Source organism: Hyperoodon ampullatus (assembly GCF_949752795.1).
Source record: "Hyperoodon ampullatus genome assembly, chromosome: 8".
NCBI classification, from domain to species: domain Eukaryota; kingdom Metazoa; phylum Chordata; class Mammalia; order Artiodactyla; family Ziphiidae; genus Hyperoodon; species Hyperoodon ampullatus.
Window position 1 is genome coordinate 69,910,307 of NC_136921.1, and position 18,839 is coordinate 69,929,145.

Here is an 18,839-nt window from a genome sequence, read left to right on the forward strand (position 1 = left end):
AACATTTGATCTAGTTCTGTTTAGGGTTCCTGTTCTTTAATTTTAATTTTCATGGAATCTCCATTTCTAATTGCATTAAAATATATTACTTCTCAGCCACCAAAGATTTGCTGCATGATTCTTGCCTGCCAGGTTTCCCAGGTGAATTCTAACAAGGCACTGTGGATGAGATATTAAATAACTGTAACTCTGTAGCATACATTTCATTAGAACATTGTCAAGTAGAGAATGAGAGCTCTGGGAAGCTGTTTCTAGCTTAATTCAGTTCATTGGAGGGAAGAGAAAGTAAGTTGATCTCTAATTTCTACACCTTATCTGTCACTTTCTCTCAAAAGAATAATGTGCCTTTCAGGTGAGAGCTTCTCTAGTTTGTTTGTTTGTTTGTTTTGACTTTAATATGCTTGGAGCAGGTGTTGTATCTCTGTGCTCTGCACAGTGTCTGGCTGCCTAGCCTATGTTGAAGTTCATTTTACTGCTGCTCCTTATTTAGTGCTGTGCTACAAGTTTCCACTCATCTTATACGATTCATGGGTGAACTATAGCCCTGTGCTTTCCATAGTATATTTGATCCATGCTACACAGGTTATGTAGGCTGTTCTAAGGTCTACTTGTTCTTTGAGTCTGAGCCTTATTTTCCTTGTTTGATGAGCTTTTAGGCCAAAACCTTCAAAGGTATGTGCTGATGAAACTGCATTGAGGAAATTAGTGATGTTCACTTTGGTGCTTTGCAACTACATACTTTAAAAGTTGGGTAAGGAGAAAGAGATATAGAGATGTGGAAATAAAGATGATAATCTGGGCTGGGACTCTGGACCCAAAGAGAAGAAAAATATACTCAAGACTAAAAATCATGAAAAAAGGACAAAATAATGATTTTAAAAAAGCATTTATCTGGGCAAAATGCAGTCTGACACTTCTGGTGGTAAATAATTGTTGCCTCATATAGTTAATGGATGAGATACTTTAGAAGACAATCAGAGCCATTAAGTGTTTTATGGGGAGGCAAGAAATCTGGGAAGACCCTGTATCAAAATATCATAACTCCAAAGACACCTTTCATGCACAGCTAGGAGCTGGTTTGTTATTTGCCAGGGCTTAGCAGAGATCCTGGCTTGGGTCTCAGTTGGTGTTAATAAGTGTCTGGGAAAGTTTAGTCATCTGGTAAGAGAATGGAGGGTGGATCTTTCTGAATAAACTTGCTCCAAGAGTTTTGCTTGATCAAGGAACGGGAAATTTTTCTTGAAGAGCTTAGGGTAGGCAGGAGGACAGAGTGGCATTTGCCTCAGCTGTTGTCCTCCTGCTAGCTTTAAGGACTTGAGTTTGAACCCTGTGGAGAGAGGGGCTTTAGGGGGAAGGGAAGCTAAATGGCTGTTTCCAGAGTTGCTGATAGGACCTGAGACATTCCCGTCACTGTGTTAGTGGGGAGAGGGGTGTGCACTGAGACTCCAGGGACATCCTGGGTCTTCTCTGAAGACTTGGGAAATCCAAGAGACAGCTTCCTTGACACTAGCAGATGGAGTATCACAGCCAGTACCCACAGGCCAATGAGATCTGGAACACTTGCCTTAAACCGTTTGCCTTTGTTGGTGCATAGAAAGATGCTAGGGGTAGAAGTCAGGGTGAGACAAAGATTGTACCAAGTGAAAAGGAAGCACAGGCTGTGTAGTGACTTCACCATGAGAACATAAACATCTCAGGAATTCACAGTAATCATCTTACAATTTAAGGCACAGAGCTTAGAGTCTTCCTTTTTTTAAATCCTAAGGTGGTACTTCAGTCCCTCTCTCCCTCCCTCCTTATCCCCTCTCTCCTTTTTCCTTCCTCCAACCATTGTTCCCTCCCTATCTCCCTTTTTCCTTCCATGCTATTAAAAAGGAAGCAGACTGTAATTATTTTCCCTTTACTATATCCTCAGTTTATGTTTTGCCACATTTTGATGTTACTGAATAGGACCCAGGGATTGACTAGACATTGCCTGAGAACTCTCAGTGTAAGCTGCATCCTTAAATCATCCATCCTAGAACTGGGTAAGTATTGATTTTTTTGCTTGTGTATCCATTCCCTGCATTCATTCCCTGATTTTTCTTTGTACACTTCCCCCTTCATCACTGTCAGCCCAAATGGTGTTGGTAAGGCTAGAAGGGAGGCGTAAGAGGAGTCAAGACCCTGGCTCCTCATATGGCTCAGGGTTTGGCCACGAGGGACATGTTCCCCTGTACTTTTGTCAGAGTTGTTGTGAAAGAGATGTGCTCTCTTCTGCTGGGACCCCTAACCTGGAAGAAGAGCCTGTCTGAGCATGAGGCCAAGAAGAGGAGAGCAGGTCCGAGAGGAGCAAAGCCGGTTTTCTGAATACGTTGTTGAACCTTTGGGTCCAGTCATGCCAGATGAACTTTCAGGTTTGTGAGTCAAAATGGACTTTTTCTGCTTAAGCAGTGTGAACTGGATTTCTGGCACCTGGAGTTTCCAGAGTCTGTCTAAACACAGCACCCAAACCACACCTGCTGATGCTGTGTGGGGAAGATGATTAATTGAAAAGAGATGATGCCATGGAACAAATGCCTCTAAAATAGGCATCTAAAAGGAAACCTGACTACTACAGTGATCTGGCTTTACTAGGGGTGGAGTTGGGGGGATGCCAGGAAGTGCTGAGGTCCCTCTAGTCATTATATCCCCTCCTCCATAAAGTCTTCTTTCTCTTTCAAGTCTACATATAGGCTCAGGGTAGGATTTGAGGGTTTAACACTGTGAGCTTGAGAGAGGGCCATTTCAAGGTGTTTTGGCATACCATGACTATCTGACTGCTCATTCACAGGTCCTGAGCTAACAAACACACTTGCCTGAGCTAGACCTTGGCTCTTCCAGATTGTCTTATTGTCTATATGCTAGCTAAAAAGTAGAAGAAGGGGGTGGGACAGTAGATCTCATGATTGGAAAATGAAAGCCTTTCCACATTTCTTTCTGCCTCTTCTAAGAGACTTATTTTTAGAAGTGTAAAACTGGCAGGTATGTACTGTCTTCCATTCTGTGTACCTGACTGCTTCAAGGATACAGGCCAAACTTGAAAGTGTTTGGAGAAGAAAAATGCAAATCTGTGCATCAAAAATTAATCACATGGAGGAGAGATTTGGAGATTCAAATGTGTGACTCTTGTCTCATTAAAGATAAAGGTGAAATAAGATTACTGGACATAACCAATTAGAAAAGTGTGGCCTCTTGGAGATTCAAGAAGCAACTCATGGCCACAGTTGGGGGAAATAAGGTAGGAGGGTTAGGTAAGGAGGCTGGCTGATCCACCACCCAGTAACCACTGCTAAGCAGTAGAAATTGGCACTTGAAATTAAACCAATTTGAATTGTTGGCCTAATTCAGCCTCGTTCACTGCAGCCCTGTGATGGGGCACAACATTGGGACTCAGATTTTTCTGTGTCAAAGGCAATCCTTCTAGCATTTTCACACTGTTTTCTTTAAATCTGATAAAAATGTCTTTAAAATTATCAACATGTCTTCCTTTAGTGCTGCAGCCTAGGGGACAGAATTTTAAATGTAATGTTGCAGATACACAATCTAAGTAATTAGCTGTTTTGGAGACTCACTGTGACTCCCACAAAACACTTAGGTGTAGCATGACAAGGTGTTAAAGTGTATGCATATATATATAAAGTGTGTGTGTGTATATATATATGTATGTGTGTATTTACTTCAGGTGCCAAGGATTGGATTAATTGTAATTCTTGGTTTATGACACATTCTCATTACTAGTCCCATGAATGGACCATTTTTATTAATTTTTTTGGCCTTTTGGGCATGTAGTTAGATGGCACTTCCTACACCCTCTGAAAATCAATATGGTCATGTGACCTGCTTTGGCCAACAAAACATGACCAACAAAAGTGACATGTAGCATTTCTGAGCAGAAGCATTAAAAGCAAGAGTACTATTTATACACCTTTCCCACTGCTCTGATGGTTATGGAAACTTCCATAAGCCTGAGCCCCTTGCTGACCTGCACTGGACATGGAGACTGGGCAGGAAATACACTTTTATTGTGTTAGATATTTTAGGTTGTCAGGACAGTATAACCTAGCCTACCTGTCTGTGCAGTTAATCAGCTACTGTTTCTTAGTGCCAAACCCACCATTCTCTACCTTGTTTCTGAGGCTGGGATTTTGCTAACCATATTCCTCCTTGCCCAGCTGGCTTCCTGTTATATTCTACCAATAGGGGGCTGCAGAGAGAGACTGGAAGGCAGCAGGAGGTGAAGGGACTTCTTCCTGTGTTGCTCATTATTCCTGTCAGTATGGCTTCAGCAATGACCTCTTGCCCTGACAAAGTCAGTTGATTCCAGTTTCCAGCTTCTTCTAGCATTCTCAGGACTAGCTTTATTATGCCCCTTCCCAGGTAGAGCACATGTCAGGTAGAGTCCCTTCCTCAGACTCCATGAGGCCCCTCCTCTAAGTTTCTGAGATTTGATAATCTTGACGTCTTCTGTTTGTTCTTCCAGCCCTAAGGATGGCAGCTAGTTCCTGTAGTTACTATATCTGTGCTACTTTCATGTTCTATTTTAGCTTTTTTTTTTTTTTAATGTGGACCATTTTTAAAGTCTTTATTGAATTTGTTAAAATATTGCTTCTGTTTTATGTTTTGGTTTTTTGGCTGCACGGCATGTGGGATCTTAGCTCCCTGACCAGGAATGGAAGGCGAAGTCTTAACCACTGGGCTGCTAGGGAAGTCCCTCTTTTAGCTTTTTAATTTCTCAAATACTCATTTAACCAGTTCCCCATATTAAATTCTCTCTGTTAAAATAATTTGTATGGTTTCTGTTTTCCTGAATGGATCCTAGCTGATACACAGACTGATACAGTTATTTTTAACAGTGTAATAAGCACCCATGAATTTGCTACCCAAAGCCAAAGTTAGGACCTTGATAAACTTTATCTAATTGTGTAAAGTCTAATCTAACCATATCTCTCCTCTCCATTCCATCTTCCAACCTCTTCCCACAAATGGTAGTCAGTGGCTTTGATCCTGTGTTCATCACTTCCTTTCTGTCCCTTTTATGTAGTTTTATTGCATCTGGATGTATACCTAACCCTAAAAATTATAAATTGTAGTTATAGTTGTTTTAGCTTTATAAAAAGGGGTAATATATAGTATGTAATTTTTCAGGATTTACTGTTTAATTTATCATATTGCTAGGATTTATCTATATTGTTGTTTGTTGCTTTGCTTGTTTTTTATTGCTATATAATGTACCAATGGGTGAAGAGCCTGAAGTATATAATTTGAAGTAAATTAGAAAAATCAAAGTCTAGGTTTTATGTGATTTGGAAACAAAGATTTGATATTGAAAAGTGGTACTGTTGGTCTGCCTAATATAGTTTCTGGACATACACTCTGGGCTCATAGATCAGGTAGTGAGTAAAGAAAATACACATCTCACTAAGCATTTACATTTGCTAAACATGCAGAGTCTCAGGAGCCTTTGGGTGAAATGTGGAATGGGGTTTTTGTCTTTATATAATTTAACGTTTTAATTTAACAACTAATCCCAGGGTAGAAAGAGAGTCAACACAGAAGTAAAATAACATGAACCATATAATCAGATGCCTTACTGTTTAAAGTTGTCTCTATAAATGTTGTTTTTAAAAGAAGAGCCATTTTCAGTGAAGTATCTTGGCAAGCATTTCCTATGGGTTAGAAATGGGTAGAGATACAAGGAGCTGATAAACTGTGAAACTCTGTAAGATACTGTTAATTACAATTAACAGCAATTACAAAAGCAACAAAGAATTGAAAAGTGGTCATTCTCAAAACAATTCTAAAGGCTTCCTAGTTTGTCTGAAGGTATTTCTGTGGCAGAGCTTCCGTGCCTAATAGCAGCCAGTGATTCCAGTGTTCTGAGAAAAAACCACCCAAGAGATACCTAGCAAATACTGGGTAATGAAAATAATAGAAACTAACATTTATTGAACATTTACTGGGGACTTGGGCCTGCTAAATGATTTACATGCATCATTTCATTTCATCCATACAAGAAGGAGGTACTATCATTGTCTCCATTTTTATGGATGAGGAAATTAAGATCTAGAGAGAATAAGCCACTTGTTCAAATTCACACAGCTATTAAATGATGAAATTGAAATTGAAACCCAGATCTGTCTCTCTGCAACCTAAGTTCCTTATCTCACTGTTCTTCTCAACTTCAGCCAAGCACAGCCTCTCTATTTGTGTTGTATTTGATCTTTACTTTTATAGTCATGTAAACTTCAAACTGTCGCTCTTAAATGCTAGAGAGGCAGGGAGTAGAGCTTACATAGACAGGACCACAGAAAACAAAGCTACCTGAATTTTAAACTTATTTCTATATTCAGTCATTTATTCATTCACAGAATTATCCATTAAACATTTAATGCTGTGCCAGAAATGGTATCACTCCAAAGATAAGAAAGATAGTCTCTGCCTTGAAGGAACAAATAAGTGAAGTTATACCTTTTCTTATTCTTAGGATACCTTTCCTCATTTGAACATGTGCTAAACCACGCTTTACTTTGAGTTAATGGAAAGACATTGAAGAGTTTTATAAAGAGAAGTAAAGCAGTCAGTGTTATATTTTTACTTCACTGGAGATTACTTCTCTAGCAGCTGTCTGGAGGGAAAAAGTTTGCAGAAGTCCCAAACTAAAGGCAAGGGATCACTAAAGAGCTATTGAAATTAAAGGGGTCCAGCAAAAGATGAGGAGGGTTCACATTAGGATGGAGCAATGAGGATAGAGTTCAGAAATACTACTCGTAGGAGGTGGTGGAGAAAAGTAGTCAGGCTCTCAGGTTCCTGACTTGGATAAGTGGATAAACAGTTGTGTTAATTACTGACATAGACAATATGGAGCAAAAGAACAGATTATAAGTGGAGAGAGACGTTAATGAGCTGAGTTGGGATATGTTGAATTTGAGGTACCTAAAGCCCATCCAGATGAATGTGTCCATCAGGCACCAGGTTGTATTATCTTATATATCTCTATATTCTCTCTCTCTCTATTAGATAGAAGTCTTTTCTGGAGATAAAATTTTGAAACTCATCAGCAGAAATTTAAAAACTTTTGAAGAGGGTGTGATTGCAAAGGAGAGCAGGTAAAATGAAAAGGCCAGAAGTCCAAGGGAGAGAAACCTTGGGGAGAACAGAGATTCAAGGGTACATTCCCCAGCAGTGGTTCAATAACTAATTCTTTAACTGGGTTCAGTCTAAAGTTTTATCTTTTCTAAATTCTTTCCTTGAGATATATATATATATATATATATATATATATATATATATATATATATATATATATATATATATATATATATTCATTTCTAGCATTTTTAACTTTATCATATCAAGCTGTTTTTATTTCTTATCTACCTACTTTTTCCCGTAATCCCCTAGTTTTTTATAATGGAAACATTTTTTTTTTATCAGTTTGAGGATATTAAAATACTTATTTTTAAAACTTTTCATATGCTTTATTGTTTCCATTTCTTTGAGAATCAGTACTCCCTTTTGTTGAGTTTGTGGGCTTTCATTTAATGGGTTGGCTTTCTTTGTCAGGGTTTAAATTCTAACTTTCAAGTTCATCTTAAGTAAGAGATTCTCTTTTCTCTCCTGACACCATCCTTGTACTTGGTGATTTGGCATTGCTTCCCTTTGGATTCTCAGAGTTCCCAGTTCAAAAATATTTCTTACATTGGCCCGGGGATAATGTACATCCAGTCCTAGAAGTCTTCATTTTTTCTTGTGATTCAAGGGCAACAGTTTTCCATTTCAGCCTCTGTTCACAGATAGGAATAACCTTTTTCCAGCACATATTTTCAACATTTGAGCCTGAATGTGGGCTGACACACATGGAGTGTTTTGTCCTTAGTCTCCTGCAGCAGTGTACCTTTCAGAGACCAACACTTTTTTTTTTTTTTAATCCTGGTGCATAGCATGTTTAGAGCTGCAACTTGTTTTCATTATTATGGATTTCTTTCTATATATGAACCATGAAGATACTTACATTATTTTTCATTGTACCTATGTCTTTTAAAAACATTGAAAAAATTTAAGCTATTATTAAGTGTTTGGAGTAACGGAGGGATGGGGATTTGCAGGAGAACTCACTCTACCAGCTCAATAAGCTTGCTTTTGCTTTTGTTTTTTCAGGGTAGCATAAGAGAGATTTAAGCGTAATTATACCTACAGAGATATTCTGGCCAATGAAAGGCAGGTATATAAAAGTATAGACAAATTTGCTACCAGATGTGGAGATGAGGTAATTTTAAAAATAAATGTAAACTTTCATGTTATGTATATGCTCTCTAACCAGTTTTCTAAAAACTTAGTTGATGAACATAACCTTGGTAAGAAGGACCACTTTGAGCAGTGGTGACCAAGAAATCTTGTGTTTATTTAAAACTTTTGTTTCCCACTTCTCAAAGAGAGGCTATCTGGGGGAAGGTGAGGCAACATAACAGTGGTAATAATGTCACTGCTATAGTTATTGGGGGGAGGATAGGATTGGAGGGAAAGCAGAGGAAAGAGGAAGATTGATCATGGCTGTAAGTCCATGCTTTTCTTATCTGTAGTGAATTTGTTTTATTTCTTCTTTTGGAAAGATTTTCTTCCAATAGAAAAATTACTTTGATACTCTTATTTCCTGTATCAAAAACTTATTTCCTCTGAACTTAAAAAAAAGATCTTTCTGTGCACTCTCTTTTGTGGTATAGTGATATCCTAATCTGAATGCAGTCTTCTGAAGTACTTCCATTAATCTTTAGAGAGGTGTTCTAGTCCCCTTGACTATAACAGAATGCCTTTTTTATGCAGCCTAAAACAGTAGTGTTCTTTTTGTGAATGCTAAATTACATCGTAGGCTTATTCTTTTTTTTTTTTTTTTTTTTTTTTTTGCGGTACGCGGGCCTCTCACTGTTGTGGCCTCTCCCATTGCGGAGCACAGGCTCTGGACGCGCAGGCTCAGCGGCCATGGCTCACGGGCCCAGCCACTCTGCAGCATGTGGGATCTTCCCGGATCAGGGCACGAACCCATGTCCCCTGAATCGGCAGACGGACTCTCAACCACTGTGCCACCAGGGAAGCCCTGTAGGCTTATTCTTAATGTCTCTTGCTAACAGGAGTCAGTCTCTCTTTAATGTCAGACTTCATGCAGTTCACATTCATTTTTTACTTTTTAAACTGTTTATTGAAGATAACACACATAAGGAAAAGTACATAAATCCTAAGCTTGATAATTTTTTATGAAGTAAATATACTTGTGTAACTACTCCCCAGATCATGAAGCAGAAAATTACCAGCACCCAGAGACACTTCTTGTGCTCTTTCCCAGTTATTACTTTTCTTTCCCAAAGGTAAAGATAACCTGGCTTCTATAACCATCTCTAAGTTCTGTCTGATTTGAATTTTATATAAAAGGAATCATATTATATGTCCTCCCTTTTGTCTGATGTCTTTCACTCAACATTATATTTGGAAAACTCTTCCATGTTGTTGTCGTGGCAGTAATTTATTCATTTTCACAGCTGTTTAATATTCTATTGTATGAATATAACACAATTTGTCATATTTGTTTGCTTATTATGAACATTTGTGTAGTTTCCAGTTTTTGACTATCACAAATAGTGCTGCTATGAACACTCATGTATGTTCATATAAGGTATTCTTGTGAGTCTTTTGTTGAGTATGTATATACACATATGTATCTATCTAGGGGTGGAATTTCTAAGTCATAGGAAATGCATATGTTCAGTTGTTGTAGATAGCAGTGAATAGTTTTCCCAAAATGGTTGTACCAATTTACTCCATCTCTATTAGTGTACCAAGAGTTCCAGGTGCTTCCCATCCTTGCCAACATGTGGTATTGTTAGTCATTTAATAATAACTATTCTGGTCTTGTATAATGAAATCTCATTGTGGTTTTAAGTAACATATCCTTGGAGACTAATGAAGTTGAACAACTTTTCATATGTTTATTGGCCTTTTGGAGAACCTCTTCTGTGCAGTGTCCATTATCCTAATAAGTTGTTTTTTCTCATTCATCTGTAGTTCTTTTAAATTCTGCATATGAATTGTTTGATTGATATACAGTTGTAAATTTCTCCTTTCACTTTGTTGCATGATCTTCTATTGTCATAATAGTATCTTTGGATGCACAGAATTTCACTTTTTTAATGTAGTGTTATCTATTAATCTTTTACTCTATGCTTAGTGCTTTTTATGTCCTATTTGAAAAATCTTTGCTTACCACAAGATAAGAATATTATCTTTATTCATTTTCTAAAAGTTTTATTGTTTGATGTTCTACATTTAGATCTACATTCTATGTAGAATTGATATTTATATCAATAGATGTAGATGGAGTCAAAATTTATTCAATTTTTATGCAAGTATATAATTAACAGAACACCCTTTATTGAAAAAACATTTCTTTTCCCTGTATCACAGTGTTTCCTTCATAAGGAAGGCTGGATCTCTTTCTGGACTCACTTTTGTTCTATTGGTCTGTGTTCTAAATACAGTATCTTAAGTACTGGAGCTTTATATCTTGACTCTTGATAACAGTGTAGTAAGTTCTCCAGCTCTATTTTTCTTCAGTATTCTTGAAGAAAGGACTCTACTTGGTCCTACTAGGAGAGCCTAGGGTATTTCCCAGGGCTGTTCTTTTTGGCAGATCCTGAACTCTAATTTTTATTTCATTTGCACTGTGAGACTGTAGAAAGCTCCACTGAGGTTTCCTGTAGATTTTTGCTCTGCTTCTTATCTACTTTTCCCTGTGCAATTTAAGAATTGGAAAATGCCATGAGGGGAAAACTTAACGTGAGTTTGGGCTTACTTCTTTATACTTCCCTTCTGTTGATGATCTCAGCTCCTCTGGCCCCTCTTGCTACCTTAGCAGACCCAAAGTGCCTTTTTTATCTTCTTAGTTCTATGAGAAAAGCTCCATTGGCTTCTTTGCCTCTTAGAATTTTCATTCTGCAAAATTTTTTAGCCTCTGTCTTCAGCCTCTTCTCTCTTGCTTAAGACTCAACAAATGACCCAAGGGGAAAATACTTATAGAGTATTGGGTTCACCTCAAAGAATTTCTCTCCTTTCTGAGATCTTGACCCTCAGTTCCTGGATGCCCCAAAGACTCTCCAATGCCAACAGATATATTTTAAAAACTATTTTATATAGATTTACTAGTTACTTTTGGAGGGAGTGTTGGACTATGAAAGCTATTCTGTTTTGGCTGCACAGAATATGTCCACATTCATCTTTGATACATTAAATTTTTTGAAAACAAGTTTTTAAAAAAGATACTAAGTTTATGGAGACCTTATTAATCTACTTTATTGAAGGTTATTTTTTAGAAAATTTATTAATTAAAAACTTTTTTTCACAAGTGACCCAGTCCCTTTTTATGATGTATGCACTCTAATAAATACTTCGTATCTCCACCTACCAAGGTGGACAAATAGAAGTTGTTTGTGGCAGGGGATCTTTCTTCAGGTATTTGATTGATTGAAGTTTTCATATTGAATATTGTTCTCTATCCATAAGTCAGACACTCAAGAGTAGCACCTTCCACATCAGCAAGTGCCTTGGATGAAACAGGCTGTCAGTAACATTAATGATAACTGACAGCTCCAGGGAAAGGAAGGAGGTTAATGAAAGGACTGGTGCCCTTGTAGAGTACATCCATTTGGCAGTTACTTCAAGAACGTATTGCCTTAGCTTAAAGTGGAAGATAGGCTTGCCACGAAATAAAGGGTTTCATATTTTGTAATTTGCCATGATTTTTCTTTTTTTGTCATCTCAAGCAAATAACAAATAAGTAATTTAAAAATGATCCTGCCTGTCTGAAGCCTAGTTAACAGATAGGCTGTCCTTTCAAGATCTCTCTCAATTTAGTTCTATGTTATTATTAAAAAGAAAGTTAATATGATCTTACGGAGAATTAGACAATAGTTTATAATTTCCAAGATGAATATAATGAAATGCTTTTCTTGAAAATTTCCATTTCCATTTCTCTGCTCATGTCCTTACCTGGAATGTATTCTGTTTTCCTCTTTGCATTTTACTTTGGGAGCTGGCTCAGATTTCACCATCTTGAGGAAGCCATCCCCGGTTTCCACACTGAGTCTTACTATGTCTTTACTCATATTTACTAATGCTTGTCATGCATTAAGTACTGAATAAGTACTCTAACTGAATTATCACATTAAATAATAAAAATCACAATGGAGAGAGGTAACCATTTTAGAAATATGGAGAATAAGTTTCAGAGAAGTTAAGATATTTGCTCGGTCACACCATTAGTGAATGATGTTGCATTTTTTAACCTTTACATTTCCAATTTGCACTATTTGTTGATATTAAATTCTATATTTTGTTATTGCTCATCTGTAAATTTTTTATACAGTCTTATATAGTCAATTATTCTTCACTCATTGTATCTAGTAGAAGACTGTATAGAGGTAAGTGCTTACTAGTGTCTGCTGGATTAACTGGAATATAAAGAACTGTCATTGTGCTGGAAAGATCATCACGAGCACAGTTCTGGCTCACATACTGACTATGAGTAGAGAGATCAAGGTATATTGTCAGAAAACACTAGAGATGTATAATCTTAAAACATGATTCAACCCTGGATATTTGAGGGGAAATTAAAATTGAGCAAGCCCTTGAAAATAGTGAGAAATACTTCTGGAGGCCTCTGTAATCTTTTAAATTCATGAATTCCATCTGTTCTTTAGAATCTCTATTTTCTCTTTATTTTTATTATTAAGCAGTAATAATTTTCCTTTTGGGGACAATAAAAAATACAATTATAAAAATTACTTCTTAAGAATTATTGTTTATGCAGTGATGAGGATGGCAAAAATAAATTGAGATATAGATCTCTGAAGGTTTGCCAGACTCCCTCACTAAAAAGTGACATATTCTTATACTCCAACCAAGTGTCCAATTCAAATTTGTGTCTCACGTGATTCAAAAATTATCATAGCCTTAGATCTTGAGAGTTTCTTTCAAAATAGTGGAAAATGCACGTGTAATTTCCTGAGAGGAAAGTAAATTCTCCTGTATGCAACAATAGTATTTTCATGAAGGATATTAATTTATTGGACTAAGACCTCTTTGTTTTTGAAGACAAAGATGTCTTATATCTAAAATTAAAAAAATAAAATATTACATTTTGAATGCTAAATTAATACCCATAAAGAATTAAACTTAGGAAACATTTTATTCATTCTTACAAAATTTCAAATTAAATTTATACTTTTTTCAGAGAAAAAGTTATTATTAAAAATGGCATGCTTGTCAATTAAATTTTTCTTCTTCCTGGATTTAAGTGTTTGTTCTTTCTTACCTCTTTGGACATACATATTTATTCTTTCACTCTTGTTTCAATTTATTAAGATTTCACTGAATTTTGATGCTGTCCTTATGGCTTTAGCACATATACACTCTATTCCATCCCAGTTATTGTCATTTTCAAATGCCATTTGCTTAGAAGGCAGCCAGTTCAATTATTCTTGTTGAAATTAATCTCTTCCATACCATCCATGAAGTCCAGCCTAGCCAACCATAGACCCTGAGTGGCTTTTGGATCTAGGGCAGAATCAGAAAAGACATGGCATGGTGCTGTCATTCAGTTGTTCTCTCCATAACAAACATTGCTCATGAATGATGATACTCTGATCTGCTGGGCCTGGATAAGATTTCATAGTCCTCTCAATATGTTGCTCTAGGCTATAATTAACCAACTGATAGACTTTGGCAAATCAGACCAAGCCTCCATGCCAAGGAATGGTATGTTATGCTAGATGGAATTTAAAAGTACCACCAGCACCAAAATTTACCACAGCTAGTACATTTTTTAGGTATGGAAAAATTTTAAAGGCTTCACACTCCCAGGAAAAAGCTGACATGATAACCAGCAAACATCATTACTGGTTTTAAACCTGTCCAATTGATTAATGAGAGTTTGCTTCTGTGAATTCCTCTCTGAAAGCCAACCAGTCAGTTGGCTCATGCTCTGAAAGTCAGCCATTCAGCAGTGAAGTCACTCCAGTGAACTTGAGTCAAAGGCTGACGTCAACCAAACCTTGTTTCTGTAACCAAGCACAAGCATGTTTCTTTATCCAACATAAGCCACCGTTTAAGACTGATGTAAACCTACTGTTGACTCTTTAACTAACACAATCTCCTCTTCCACCACCAGTATTTCTTAAAATCCTATGTAATATCAGCAGTTTGCTTAATTCACTGAGACTGTGCCTAACCAGCATAGCTCTCTCCCTTACCTAGGTGAGCAATCAGTCAAACTTTGCCACTTTGGGTTTTGCTTCATAGTTTGAATGGTGGTCTCATCCTTTGACAGATGACAGTAATGTCAGCACTCCCCACCCTGCCTTTTTTTTTTTTTTTTTCAGTAAAGGTAACATATTTGCTCAACTTCTCAAATGAATCATTTTTTGGGAATAAAGTCTCATTCCAAAGGGTGGATTGGCCACATGACTGAACCCTCCTTACCAAAAATAGATTTCATTGGGCTATCACATTAATGAGCATTGAGAAATTCAAAGCTTTTTTTTTCATTTTAACTGCATGCAATGTATTTCATTGTTTTATAGTATCCATTTTATATAACTTTCATGTGAAATCAGCCTCTTGAATTAGAACATGAGCAAATCTGACATGCTTGAAGTGTGAAGAGTTGGGGGCTTAAGGAGAGAAATTCTGGGAAATCCCTGGGAGTAAGCTAAGCGTTGATGAGTGATAGAAAATAAGTCTATTTGGAGTTCCCCAAGATGAGACTGCACTGCACCATTTCTGCATCTTTTCTAGACATCTCAATCAGTCTAGAAACAGAGAAACTAGAGTGGAAGAACATGTATATGTAGGAAACTAATTTGGATATTAGCTTGCCAGTAGGTCCTAGGGTGAGGCTTTTGATGGTGGTGATGAGGCTGGCAGAGAAGTGACTCAACAGCAGTCCAGGACTGAGTAGGGATCATACTGCCAGCGGGGAGATCAGTGATGGACTGGAAGAAATGTAAAAGACTTGATTGTTAAGTATCTTTTATAAGAATGAAGTGCAGATGTGATTGGAGATGGGGAGGAAGACAGATGGCAGGATTGTGACCAGGCAGGGGAGAATGCTGTGGTAAGAATCTCAGATATATTCCATTTTCAAGCCTCAGTGGTATATTACGTGCTGTCATTTTGCCAAATTCTGTGGGAGCTGCAAAAATTAGCAAGCTGTAGCTTTTGCTCTCATGGAACTTACAGTTTATTAGGACCAGACCTTTACAACGAGGTTGTTCAGACATGTTTGTGGCTGGCTGGTTTGGGAAGGAGGCCATCAAAGCCATTGAAAAATACAGGCTGTGGGGCTTCCCTGGTGGCGCAGTGGTTGAGAGTCCGCCTGCCGATGCAGAGGACACGGGTTCGTGCCCCTGTCTGGGAAGATCCCACATGCCGCGGAGCAGCTGGGCCCGTGAGCCATGGCCACTGAGCCTGCGCGTCCTGAGCCTGTGCTCCGCAACGGGAGAGGCCACAACAGTGAGAGGCCCGCGTACCGCAAAAAAAAAAAAAAGAAAAGAAAAATACAGGCTGTGAAGTCCATGTGCCAGATGGTCATCAACGTAAGTGCTAAATAAAGGCTGAGGATAAAGGCAAGGAATGGACTGAAGGGAAATGAAAATGCTGCACATCCCCAAGGTGTGTAGGTCAATTATGATTGCTTCTGTTTTTTGATTTCTTCCTTTTGGATTATCTAGTAAGGGATAGAGAACCAAGAACTCCATGGGAACCCAGAGCAGATGATATAAATTTACAGAGATGTCAGATATACATTTATGAGAGGAGGTGGCCCTGGCTAATTATGAAACCATTACATTATTACTTGAGATATTAAGTGCTACATAAATTGCCTGAAAACATGAATTCACACCTGAAAATTTGAAACCTTCTTTTATAGGAAATGTATACATGTGGGAAAATTGTTAGTAGCTGCATAATTCCTGTGATCATTTTTCAGTCTCTAACATCAAGGCTTTAGCACTCAGTGTTTGAAGAATAATGCAGCTTTGATGATTACTTGTTTACCTCAATTCTAGAAGAAAATATAATTTTGTAAGATTAGATGATAATATTAAGGATAAATCAATAGAATCAAAGCTAGAGGCCTAATCACAGACTGAATTTGGGGTAAAGTCAAATTCAAGGCTTCTTGTTGTACTTAATCCTCTTAAGCCAAACTGTTACACTTTGTACCCAGCTTCACCAGTAATTTATCCACAGTGTCCTCATGTCTGTAATTTATGTTGCAAACCTTGTCTGCAGCACTTTTTTTTTTTCTTAAATCCTTCTTTCAATGAATGGTAGTTGGGTTTAATATGGTTATTAGAGAGAAGCTTGTTAGTGGTAAGGGAGTTCAGAGATGAAAGTCGGTGTTCTCAGATGGCCTGTCTGTTCTGAATTCCGTTTGCTGGGAGGTAGCAGTTATCAAAGGAAACATTGGCTGCTGCTGGTGAGTCTGAGGGGTCTGAGGAGTTTTCAGAGCACAGGCTGATGGACTTGGGGTGAATAATTGCCAGAGGTTTAATCCTGGCTTGTCGCCAACTCAGTGCCTGGGAAGCTCACAATAGGAAATGACAGGTGTGTTAAAGCATGGGGCCAGTGTGTGACATGGTTTTGGACAGAAGCCACAGAGTGCTGGTTACCTTAGGTGTTGCTGTGTCTTTTCTTTTACCTTACCACTTGTTTTTCTTCACAAGGTAAACATCCTCATGCGGATCCAGTCCTTGAAAACGATTTTTAAGGGGTGTATTTATATCTTTCCTTTGGACTTACATGAATCATGTGTGCTGGCTTCTGTTGGCTGCATTTGTGATGGGGCCAAGCGGGAGACAATATACCCACAGTTTTCTCATTTAATTATAAGGGAAAGAGCAGATCATCCTTGTGTCACATGCTTTGGTATCATGGCATTTCTAGCATCTGGCACTGCATGTGGTGCAGTTAGGCTCATATGGATATGTGGCAGGAGGAAGATGCCCAAGGCAGATAGAAATTGAAAACAAGATTACAGGCAGGGCCAAACAAGTAGTGTGTCATTTTTGGAAACACTGAAATATTGAACAAATACTTAACTTGGGCAGCAGATTGGCTGCAAATGATCTTTTCTGATGCTGGTGGTTAATGTAGCATTAAAAAAAAAGAAGAAGAAGACATATTGAGCAAGTACCCTGAAAAGAGGCAAAAATTAGCCCCAAAAGGAGGTGGCTTTGTTCATATATCTGTTTAATTGTATAACAGTATTTGGAAGCACATCTGGCTTCCTGTGGGAATACTGATACCATCATTTAAAGCTTGGATTGCCTATGCCAAATACTAGGGATGCAAATGTATTCTTTTCCTTTCATGTAGGTACCTGTACAAGAAATGGTAACTACACCTAGAAGAGGCATGAAACCACATGAAGAGAAATGAATTGTCATTTACAAACTTTTGTTTGTAAATATTGTTGTTCTCATATAGAGACAATATATGTTGCATGTTCTTGGCAAAGCACCCAATTCTGTCTCAAGGGGAACATCACAGAAAGGAGGCGCTTTGGAAAAGAGAGTAGTTTTCCATCTTTAAATGGTACTCTTCAAATCCTGCCTGGGCCAGAAAGGAGACAAATTCCCTTTGATTTCTATTCCTGTAAAGTGTTGAAAACATGAAAGTAGTTTCCCAACAAATTGGCCTGCTCCCTAATTTTCACCCACTGTCTTTCAACCAAAGAAATATCAGTAAAAACATAAATGGTTTCATATTTTCTCCTTAGAGCAATCTGTGGCAATCAGCTCTGTTTCTTGTTTTCTTTCTTTGGCATCTCTTATTTTGTATACCATCTAGCTAATACCAGATGTTTAGCAAGGAAACATCACTAAGATATTTTTCTCCCTTCCTGAGGAATATATGAGATATGTCATACTTACTTTGCAAGCCACAAAGGGGTAGAAGAATGGTTACTTCTTGGAATTAGGTTTTTCAGCAAACAGTAGAGTTTTTATTAAATACTGACATAACACAATTTAATCTATGCTCTCTGAAGTTTTCTGCGAGTTTCCAGAATTAGGCTTGCGAAGTGTGAAAGTGTGTATCTGTCTTCTTGTACCATAATGAGGTTTCTTGTACCTCATTATGGTACAATGAGGTTTTTTTAAAATTCATGATACTTATTTTATCTTTTACTCAAAGAGAAACTAGAGATGCACAGTGATTTTTTTTCTACCTGTAAATGACAAATCAGACATAAAATTAGTAATTAAAAATCTCAGATACAATAATATTTATTCCTTAAATAAACATATATATGCAATTTGTTGACTTAGGAAATTCAAGAGGAGACTCTAGCTTCAGTCATGCTCTATACTATAGAAGTATAACTGAGGTTATCAGGAATCTGAGTCTTTTACTCCATCTCTTGACTCTGCTTTCCTCTGAATCAGCTTCATTCTAGGTAGGAGCTTTCAGTGTGGAGGTGAAGATGTCCACCGGCCTCTCTAGGCATACATTAGCCTTACAGCAAACACCTCTTTCCTTTTAGGTCTATCCAGTCTTGCTAATGACCTTTATTGGCATGATTTGGATCACATGGCCATTGCTTTTTTAAAAAATTATTTTTATTTATTTTTGGCTATGTTGGGTCTTCGTTGCAGTGCGTGGCTTCTCATTGTGGTGGCTTCTCTTGTTGTGAAGCATGGGCTCTAGGTATGCAGGCTTCAGTAGTTGTGGCATGTGAGCTCAGTAGTTGTGTTGTGGGCTCTAGAGCA